A 12,141-nucleotide genomic window follows, 5' to 3' on the forward strand; every position below is an offset into this window, starting at 1 on the left:
CCGCCATGGAGGAAAGAAAAACTGGGTTCACATTACACTGAAAACATACAAATGATGGGAGAAGAAATATCACAAAACCATGACAAGTCTTCCTACTTTGCAGGCCTGGTACATTATTGATAACATGTGTGTTATTATGTAATCAGCCAACATGTACTATTGATTTTAACCCAGAAGGATGCCCTAGATAACCATCATTCATATTTTTTGTATTGATTTCTTTTTTCGGAAGAGACTAAAAGATTGACTTATTCTACGATTCAATTAAAGCTACACGTTCTGGAAAGAGTTCCCTCAAGCTCAAAGAAATAGAGAGAAATGTTCATAATGATCTTTGGTAGCGCTTAAACATTACAGCTCAGTAATAACACTCTAATAGTGGGGTAATAGGTTGACAAGAGGTTATAATTACTATGTAACTACCAAAGTAATAACAGGGTTATAGCTTGGTATTAACAATGGGTATATCATGTTAGACTGAAGTGTATTTAACAAGGGAAGCAGAACAACACATTTTAAGATAGCAATGATGAAAAACTATTTAGTAATAGTACGGTAACATTTTGGGGACACCATGGTGGCCTGCTAACAACATAATAGTTGTATCAGTGCAATATTTGGGTCAATAAATGGTAATACAGTATGGTGACGTTATGAAGTAATAACCTGATAGCACTGAGGTAATCTAGGTTGATGTTTTCACAATATTAAAGGCTACTATCAGCGTATTAACTTATAAATCACATGAAAATTCTTGGAAGTCAAAATTGGTAATTACCATGTTATAATGCTGAAATTCATCCCCAATATGTTCCAAACATTCTGTTTTACTTCAAGGTAATTCTGTACAATCGATTTGTTTATGAGTGATAACCATGAATCAGGGCTGCAAAATGCTAAACTACCTAATATATTATTACCTCTTTATCGTCAAACTATTACCCAATTTTACCTATGTTATTACCGAGCTAGTAACATGCTACCAGACCTTTTACTTTGACAAGATATTGAGCCAGACATTCATAAAACATATTGCTTCTAGAAACTTCTTTTATTTATGATTCTAAAAAAGTGATAAATCTCTTTACGATATATAATTGTAACAATATACCTAAAGATGTAGAAGGGATAGTTAGTTACCATGTTATATAATTATGTGTCTTACTTGTATTTGGTAGATAATCATAGCTTAAGTTTTGTGTTTCTTTAGCTAATATTTGTTTACATTTTGGCAACATTTAAAGCTTGCTGTATTACTTATTAGCAGTTCCTGCAAGTTCTGCGGTTATAAGGAGCGTCTTTATTTCCTGAGCGGATTTATCGACGTTAAGGAAATCAAGTCGCACTGAATCTAAAAGCTTTACGTGACATGAAATCAATCAGTAGAAAGTTTGCAGCCAAACCGGTCATAAGAGCCGATATTGTTCCGTGTTTGTGTGATTTCGTCGACCGCAGTGTGTGTGTAACAGAAACCGGAGCCGAGTGCTCGTGGAGGCTCTGGGATGTAATGAATCCGTGACCTTGGTCGGGAGGGTTTAAGGTGCTGTGTGGGGGATAAACCAGACCTCTGGGTGCCTTGTTAAGGCGGCGTGACTCACCTGCTTGTGGTGGTGGTCGTAGGAGTTGATGTGGTTGTCGTACTGTTGGTGTCTTACGTACTGCTTATCGCAAAGCTCGCAGTAGAAGCTGGAGTCCCCTTCCTCCTACACACAGAGAGAGAGAGAAGAAGAAAGGAAGAGGAAGACGTTAAATAGGAAATCTCACTCTGTGTATTGAGCGTCTTTGTGGTGATCTTGAGAATCATTGTACCATTAACAAGATGTATGGCTTCATCATTTTCAACCTGAATCATTTTTAAAGAAGCAGATTTGTTTTATCGAAGATCTTATGTCCTTAAGCAGACAAAGGTTTTTGTTTTCTGCTACTAAAAGGTAAGAAATCACTGATTAAGTTTAAAAGAAAAAACAAAGAGGTGGAACTACAGAGAACTTGCTTTGCCAATCGTCCACTTTTCTCTTATTTAAATTAAACCATTTAGCTCTGAGGATTTAAAGGTGCAACTCTTCTGCTGGCTGTTCGCTGAACACTGCCCTCCATATTTTACCCCTAAAATCAATGAACAATCATGATAAATATTCGTGATCTCAATATTGATCCGAATAATAGTGATTGTCATTTTTCAACGGTGCAGCCTCACACAGTGAGGAAACACTAGAACACAGTGGATGTGCGTGACATGAACCAGGCTTTCTTTGTTTTATTGTAACCTGACGATTCCTGATACAAAGGTTCGTACAATATCTTACGAAAAGCTACTTCAATATAAGTCATCGTGACGTCACCCATTGGTTTACATCACTGCTGTTTTGAAGCCTCGAGTTTGGTGATTTGTCCGTCGCCATCTTTGGCTTTTTTTGCAACCACAGTACAGAAGTGACCGTATTTGGACGGAGGAGCGACCTGTCAATCACCGTGTAGCCCCGCCCTAAAGCAGACCCTGCTTTATGGTCTATTTGACTCTAAATGAACCATCATTTACTAAATGAACATCATGCTGTATTGAAGAAGACTTGAAACTAGAGATTGAGACCATAAACTCATGTTTACAATGTTTACTGAGGTAATAAATCAAGAGAGAAGTAGAGTCATTTTCTCATAGACTTCTATACAACCAGAGGAGTCGCCCCCTGATGGACATTAGACAGAATGCAGGTTTTAACACACTTCACTTTCAGACCGGGAGGATGCTGCCTGGTTACTCCTCATTTTTCATGCGTTTTCCTACGAAAGCCAGCAACACGTGTCAATTTCTGCTCGTTGCATACGGTCTTTTCAAAATAAATTGCCATCTTCACAGGAAACAACTCAGTTAGGTTTTGACAACAAAAACTCTTTGTTAGGTTAAATGATAAATAAACCCTAATTCATTAACGTCTTATTTTAAAGTTCTCCTCGTGTGAAACGTGGAGAACGAACAGCGGTCTAGGAAATCTACGAATTACGACACATTATTTCTCACAGGTATTACTGCGAACGGTGGCTGAGACCAGCCTGTACTACTAAACCTACACTGAATGAGATGCTAACGGTAGCAGCGGATGAATAATCTGTTTAATCCATTCAACACTTCCTTTGCTCTTGTGTAAATTTGAACCATGACTTCAGACTCTAAGTTGGTCGTAAAAGCGAAATGAAAACAGAAGCGTGTATGTGTATATGTGTGGGTGTGTATATAATACCATAGTGTATATGTGGGAGTGGTGAGTTACAGTCAGAGCCGGTATCGGTTGTAAAACGTATTTATGGGGAATACATATTCATCATTCTCAAGCTTTTAATTTGTTAATATGGAGTGTGTGTGTTCCCATAGAGCTTGTCATATGGAGTGATGCTGTCTCTATTGCTTCCGATGGCTAATGGGCCCTTCAATCACAACTATTGATCAGCAATCTGAGTGTCTGAGGGAACACACACACACACACACACACACACACACACATCGATACACATACAAACAAACACACACATTTCTACCTACCCACATACATCCATAGCTTTTAATACATTTATTACAGCAGTGTATCTTAAACCCACACGGACATTCACAGATGAAGTAATGCAGGATTGCACTTCTACACTCACACACACTCATGCACACACATACCATTCCCATTAATGGAAGATTGATTTATCTTTAAAAGTAGGGAACATTCAATCTGTGACACGACCTTCAGTGGAGATCTGGCCGCACTGTGTGTGCGTGCGTGCGTGCAGCTTGCATAAATTGGAAATTTTCAACTTTCTTGTCTCTAAAAAATAAAAGTCACATTTCGAGAAGCTCCGTGAGAAGAGAGACGGAGGTACGGATAGAGATTGAAAGACATTAAAAACCGAGCGAGTCAGACTGAGAATGTGACGGAGGACAGATGGAGACGAACAGAACGACAGTGACAAAAGCGGAGGGGAAGCGCAGACGACCTCGTTCAATCCCTCGCGGAACCATTACCGCAGGGATCTCCTGCTTCAGTCAGCATTAGCTCGCCAGACAAGTGATTACTGCAGCTACCGTAATTCCATTAAGTAACGAATTTATGTTACATTATTCTATTACGGAACAAAACATTACATTTGCATTATTTAATCAAAGACGGCATTGGTTTGCATTATGTCATTAAAGATGTCGTTGGGTTGCATTAGGCCTGCTGAAGATGGGTTTTGATGTCCATTAAACATGACATGCTGGATAGCTTGGAAATCGCTGCTCAGTAAAGTCAAATTAGACACACAGTTTAGAAGCTTTTTGGTGCACTCCATGGCAGCAAAACGGACGATGTGTTGTCTCGTTGCCATGTGAAAATATTCATTTATTGTTTTTTTACTTAAACTAAGGGAGAGTTTTGTGAAGAAGAGTTTGGGAAATAGCCTGACCCATAGGGAGAATGAATTTTTCATAAACCCCACAGGAGAAAACGCTGGTTGTGAGGCGAAAAACAAAGCTCCCTGAAGCTCCGATTTTATTCTAGAAAAAACTGCTGCTTAGAAGCAACTGAGCCGGATCAGATACGTGTTGAAAAACATAAAAAACGGACACATTTTAGAAAATGTGTTTGGTTTTCATGTCAATGTCCTGAAACCTTATGAACAACCATTTAAACTACTGATATTAAAATCCTGTGGCGCTAACATTAGAGTACGTTAGCACATTGGTAACTAGCGTTAGCACGTCTATGCTACGCTAAACTACATTTAAAACAATGTTTGATGATTGTAAAGTGAATAAAGAGCTACCCGGCTTTACTTTCTTTATCACCTTTTTTCACTGCTGAATCAGTTTGACATCCTGGATTTATCCCTCAAACGTCATTTCAGTTGTTTTTGTTATTTTTCGGCTCGTCGGTCGTCTGTGAAGCACTAACCTGTATGAGAGGCGCTATACAACTAAAGTTTGATTGATCGAAGAAAAGAACAACTTGTTTTAGCCAACTTCGCATGACATTTGCTCTTTTTTTAGCTTATTAAGAGTATAATGAAAAAAGTATAAAATAGATAGTAAGCTGCTAAAACTCCAGCAACACTTGTAGAAACTAACTGACTAAGCTGTAGGTTGAAACAGTTTTGGGACACGTACAAATAATTTAAACCTCAATAAATAACAACAGTACTCTTGTAATTTAACAAGTTTTGATTTCTAGTGGGCAGAAACAACTTTGTCACAGAATCAGATTCCTGACATTTCATCACCCATTGAAGCTTCTGTCCGCTTCATCAAAGTTCAATACTCTCCTCTGAGCTCCGGTTTAATCTGCACCAAAAACATCTGTCACTAGATGTTCCTCTTCCTCTCTTTTTTCCTCACGAGCCACTTGTTTACTTCGGGTCTCTCCGTCGTTTTTGATGCAGGTCTGATTTAGTTTGCTGCTGCAGCCCATTTTCATCTGCGAGGCCAAGACGACGATCTACGAGAGGCTAACATCTGAACCGGGTGTCTCATTCTGACTTTGACAATAAAACGTGATATTAAAAAAAGCATCAAACAATTTACACGTTGGGATGTCTCGCTCAGCTCAGCTCTCTTGAAATGTTTTACTTTTGCTGAAACAAAGCTGTCGACTGTAACTAATTTGATTTTGAATGTCTTATAAATGGCTTGATAATTCTGAAGTGTGAAGACTTATGAAGTGAAGCTCCTCTGCGGCTTTTTACATTTTTTTCAGCCTCTCACGCTCACCGAGCAGCTCCTGTAAATGACTTTCTTACTGACAGATCTCTTTTTCCTCCGTCTCCCTGAGGGTTATGCTCTTTCTCCAAGCTTGTACTTTCTTAACACTAATGACTAACCGCAGCCAGCATGTAGAGAGACAGTTTTATTACATCAAGTTTTGGGGGTCAAGTTAGGTCATTGTTAATCTTTTACAAAAGAGAAAAAAATGGAGTCGGCCTTCATGTTGATCACTTTGTGTGCCTGTAGTTTGGCAGATTCATCCTCGTGTTGCTTTAAAAAACTAATGACAAGGTCACAACCTTTTCTGAAGGCTGCTGTGATAACGGTGAACGGCTGGAACTGTAAATATCTGTCTGATTGTGGCTAATCGCCGCACTCTGCTGCAGCAAAGCTTTATATTTTGGGCTGCATGCTCCAGGACCTCTTCTGGTTGCACTGACTCACCCACAAACTCTTTTATTTCCTGTTTTTTTTACTGACTTCATTGACCGCCTGCTCACTCGCGACTCTTAACCGGCCCCAAGCAGTGATACCCCAGCTGAGTGCGTCCCCGGCCCTCCATCAGCTACTCAGCGTCTAGAGACACACGTTTGCGTGTGTTTGGCTAACTGCTAGCTGAGCTACCAGTACACTCACTGCTGTGCTTCGCCGCAACTCAGCAGCTGCTAATTGCTTATTTTAGGTACAAAACTATTTTTTACTGCGCAAGAATGTCATATTTTCCACCGATAATCAACTTAAGACTGTGAGGAGCTATTGTTCTGGAGCCTTCTTTTTCCTTCTATATATTACATTCTGTCGTAATTTTCTGTGTGTTTTTATTGTTTCGTTTCATTGCCTTTATTATTGCTTTTTTAAAATCATAAATCCCATATACAAACAAAAAACATCTGGGACAATAAAGGTTTAAATTAAAAGGGAAATGAAGTGAAAAGAAATGAAATGAGTGGGTGTTTTGTGTGCACATACACACACACACACGTATAAATATATATATATATATATTTATACGTGTGTGTGTTGGCCAACATGCTCAATGCAATCAGAATAAATGCTTTCTTCTAATTGAAAGATAAAGAAAAAATGTGACCACATCCATTTTACCAAATGCACCACTCAACTCTAATTGAAGGAACTATTATGTTATATTGTATTATGTTATATTATATTAGTGGACTGTTGTGGCCTTCTAGAGGGAAAGAAGAGTTTATTAATCTATTGTGAAGACATCCAGACGTCCACATTATAGCAGACCAGCAGACCTTCAGCTGTATAGTGTAATTTGGACTCAAACCTCTCTTTGGCCAAAGCAGATGTAAAAAATCTTCAGTTTGAAGGCAAAGAACAAGTTTCAATTAATTTTCTCTGTGGGTATAAATAATGAATACTTTGCGAGGTCCGTTAGTTTTCGCAAATGTATTGTCTCTTGTTCATTTAGTGGAAATTAGATGTAGGTCGAGAACAGAGTGACCCTCTTTCCTCTCAGCCGAACAGGCGGACTTTAAACATTCATTATAGCAGATTTGAGATTCTTTAGAAATACATAATACACTTATAATAGCAAAGAAACTATGAAAAAAGGGCAGAGCTTTTCAGAATTTCAACCTCAACGGTCAATCATGCTCATAATGTTCGGTTCATCATGACAGGTAAGTGAGCTAATTTAAAGAAGCTGATGATGAAGGAGCTACACAGAGAGTTTGGCTGCTCTTCTTCTAGTCTTTGCCTCCGGGGAGTCGCACTCTGGGCTTACTCAGCTTTTGGAGTTGCTGCATTACAGTTAGACAAAACAACTTTCTAGTTTGTACGCGCAGGGGACCTCCTGGATCACTTCACATTTCATAAAATGTTGTCAGAGTCGGAGCATGCTGGTGGAGCCCTAGTTGTGCGTCGGGGGACTGCAACAATGAGAGGCAGAGGCTCTAGCAGCAGGAGCTCTAGCCGGGACTATAAAGGCTGAGCGCCTTGAGCCGACTGGATGTATCTCTGCTGCAGCTGCCCCACCGCTGCTGCGGCGATGTTTTCCTCTGGACTTTCTTTCTTTTGCTGACACCAGCACTGAAGGAGCGTGTGTGACAGCAGGGGCCTTAAAATGTTCTCAAAGCAAACTATAAGAAACCAGCAATATAGATGGAAGCTAGAGAGCTTTTATCGACATCAAATAACTAACTTATCAACTACCCAGTGAGCGTGATTTACAGGACCTCTCGGTGAAAACTGGATCAAATTTGGTTTCAGAGTTTTTTTGATGTCTCGGTTGAATAAATCTCCAGAAGAGTGACGAAGTGTGTGCACATCCAGGCAAAGATACTTCACTTAAAAATACTTAACTGCAGGGCACTGAGGAAGATGTTACCGATTGAAAGGTTGCCTCAAAAAGAGCAAAATGTTACATGACTCCACAGCATTTCGGTGAACTGCTCATTTGAATATCGTCCTCGAAATGTTGTTGAGACAATGATTATATGTAATATAGACATTTTTAAAACTCAAATCAAAAATTTCACCCAGTTTTACCTGAGATGTCTTTGTGTCCTTCGACATGCAAATCAACAGAACCGCGTTCATGGCTGCAGTATGTTTGCAGATGGCTGGAAGTGTAAGAATGTATTATTTACTGCAGTTCTGATTGCTGTATGTTGCTAGCGTTGCCTAACATAATCATTACCCCGTAGCAGCGCTAAATGTGTGTTCATTTCCATTCTCACTGGTTGTTGTGTATTGTTGAAATTGCAATAATTATTGTTGTTTTTTTATTCGTCAGTCAGGTGGAACAGCATGCCTTCTGCAGGCATAAGATACAGCAAAGTAAACATCCTTCGGTCTCAGGGGTTATCTCCCTCTCACCATATTGAGCAGACTGAGTGAGAAAACATTCATGTCAGCTTCATCTACGTAAGAACAACTAGTGAATGCACAAACCTTTTCAAATATGTAACACGGTGAATGTATTTCACTCACCACCAGCACAGACATGACATAAACATAATTAGCTTGATGACACCGACCACAAAGAAGCACATTTGCATTTGTGCAAAAACATTGCTGAAAATGATACCACTCTTAAAAAATTTCCATGGAAACTAGGAAAGATGTTTTGATCCCGCATAATTTGTCCCAGCGAGCTAAAGTCCAGCATCAAAGATGCAAAAATAACAGAGCAATGTTTTACATGAAAAAAGGGTGAAGAACAAGCGCTGTGTTTCTCTCGCTCTGTGGACGGGCGGCTCGTGACTTTAAAGACGACGCCGCTGGATGCAAACACGAGGGAAGCTGCTGCGTGTGAATGTGGGCTGCAGTCTAAAGTCGTGAGAGATCAAACATATGGCAGCGCGTCTGGATTATTATCCGTAATGCAGAATTTTACGCATATTTGACAAAGAGGGCGAGGATTTGTAACATTTGGAGCAGGGCTAAAAAAAACTAACTTAAACTGATGCTCATGACTATCGTTTACAAAAGCACATCCAAAGAGCGGCTTATGTAACGCAGATGATGAATTTAGAGTTTACTGTTAAAGTCCAACTCTTCCAGGCTTGAACATCCAAAAATTGAGGATTAACAGGCAAATATATCATCGCTAAAGGTGGATTTGCATATGATGTTTTTTTCTCCGCGATAAGTCAAACTTTGCAGACTTTTCAGGCTTTTTTCCTTCAATGTTTCCGACATTTATTGGACTGCTGTCCTCTGGTTCAGTCCAGCGTTTCGTCCTTTCTGTGCCTGGTTAATTAGAACAAGTTAACCTAATTATCTTAATGGGACATTACGTGATTTTGAACTTTGACTGACCTGTGTCAGGAACCAGTTAATTGCTGCAACATCAACCGATCTGTGGCACAATCTGTAGCAGCCAGTAATGGACAGCGATGTGTCACTAACCAATAATTGGATGAATAGCAGGTCGAAGGACGTCTGGCTCAAAACTTGGCTTTTGATCAACAAATCAGTGTTCACTGGGAGGTTTGCTTGTGTCTTTTTAATCATCATACAACCAAATACAAAGATAAATGATACAAGACAAGGTAGTCTTACTGTGTTGACACGTTCATGTGCAGCAAACAGCTTCACTTTTCTTTGTTCTGACAAACATTTATACCGAACAGGCAATTTATCGATCCTTTTCAGAGGACCTGAACTCTGTGGATGCTCTAGTTTCTTGGAAGAACAGGTTAACTCCACACACACACAAAATGTATGCTGGAAATATGTCACACAATATTATTTTCATTTTGAGATGTTCTGCATCACTTTGACGCACTGCACGGGACTAATTGGGCAACTGATACTCATTTTTGCATCTGTTGTGTCGAGCATTATCAGTGAAGTAAAGTTTGATCCCAGCCTAAACCTCCATACCAGCCCAGTCCCCAGGAGCATAACGCTGCTATCGTAAGTTTATGAAAACCAAAACCACCAGTGGTAAATGTAGACGTTTTTTAATTCGGTCAGCTTTCAGTCAACTTTCAGTCAGGAGAGCCCTCTTCATGTCCCATGTGAAACCAAAAGTAAGCCTTGATGTTTCGGTAGTTGTTGAGTGTTGTTTTACGTAACATTACTAATGTTATTTTATGTAACGTTATTTAACGTAACCTTATTTTACGTAACTTTTGTTATGTAAGAAAGTCCGTGCTGTTGCTATTTATTAAGGGTCCGTCCATTGTTATGTTACGTTGTTACATAACGGTATGTTGTATCGTTACGTTGTTACGTTACGTTGTTACGTTACGTTGTTAGGTTACATTGTATCGTTACAGTTCTTACCATGATCTTGTTTTCTAATATTGACAAGTAATTTTGTTGCCTAAATTTAACCACAACTCTAAACTTAACCACGTGTCGTTGGGCTTTTCTGCAAGCGTGATACGAGGCAGATATGAAACATGTTTGTGAAATTCATTTTTCTTTTCAGAAACGTCCACATTAAATGTATCCGTTGTCTTGCTGGTGACTTGGTTGACCATATACTCGTACTCGTCTGTATTTCCTCGGCAGACTTTGTCCCCCCCTCTTCTGAAAAGATCAATATCATTTGATACAAATTATATTTAAAACATCAGCAGATAAAGATCTCAGCAGATATGTTAAAATATCTTACATCTTCACCATCAGATTGTCCATTTTTCAGCGTTGTGCCGTTTTTATTCCTATTATTTCTGGCTGAGATCTCCATGAAACATCCTTCCTCCTTGGCTGGTCAGCTGTGCAGCAGCCAGTGAATTCACAATTTCTAGAAGCCAATTTGATTTTGTTCCTGCCAAATAATTTTTTGGATCACAAAAATCTCATCGAACACAGGTGGGCTACCTTCCAAAGCGGCTAGTAGACCTGACAGACTTCAAAGTCAAAACGAGCGCACACACACACACGCATGTGCACAGCCTGCCACCCACACTCTCTCACACACACACACACACACACACACACACACACACACACACACACACACACACACACACACACACACAGAAAGTCTCTCTGTGTCTTGATGGCGAATATTTCATGGCTCATTTGTCTGAGTGTCTGAACAACAGAAAGTGAGAGATACTGAGAGATAAAAAACGAATGATAGAGATAGGAAGAGAGAGGATGAATAATAGAAAGAAAAGATGAGAGGGAGCGCGAATAATGAAAGAGAAGATGAGACAGTAGAGGGAGAATGGGTGTTGAAGTAATGATGCAGGGATAACGTCTTCCTTATTGTCTCTGCATCCTTCTGTGTCTCCTATCTCTGTCTTATTCCCCTTCTGTCTCTACTCTTTGCGTCTCGATATCTCCGTCTTTCTACGTTTGTCTCTCATCTTTCAAGTCATTTCATCATCAGCCACACAGCAGAGACAAGGCCAAGTCAAAAAATCACTCCAAGACTCTTTTTTTTTTTTTTTTTTTTTTCTCACTTGAGCCGAGACCGCAAAGGATCTCTTGGTGGTTCACATCCATGGAAGGATTACTGAACAGCTCTACTGAAGATGTCACTGAAAGAGACGCAGAACAGCCACAATATGTTCACAATGAGATGCAAAAACGTCCATAAAGAGACGCAAAGCAGGCGCAAAAAGATTTATAATTACTCCATAGAGACACAAGATGTCCACAATGAGACGCAAAACAACGTCAAAGAGACACAAAATGGCCACAATGAGACCCAAAACCCCTTAAGAGACTGAAAACAACCACAAAGAGATGCAAGACAACTACGAAGAGATGCAAAATAGTCGCAAAGAGACACAAAACGACTACAAAGAGATTTAAAAGAATTACAAAGAGACACAAGATGACTACAGTGGGCACAATGACATGTCAAATAGAAATGCAAATCGTCTACAAAGAGATGCCAAACAGCCACGAAGAGACGCAAATTAGTGACAACGGTGCAAAATGACTACTAAGAGACACAAAACAACTACAAAAAGATGAAA

The sequence above is a fragment of the Pholis gunnellus genome, assembly GCF_910591455.1.
Source record: "Pholis gunnellus genome assembly, chromosome: 11".
NCBI lineage: Eukaryota > Metazoa > Chordata > Actinopteri > Perciformes > Pholidae > Pholis > Pholis gunnellus.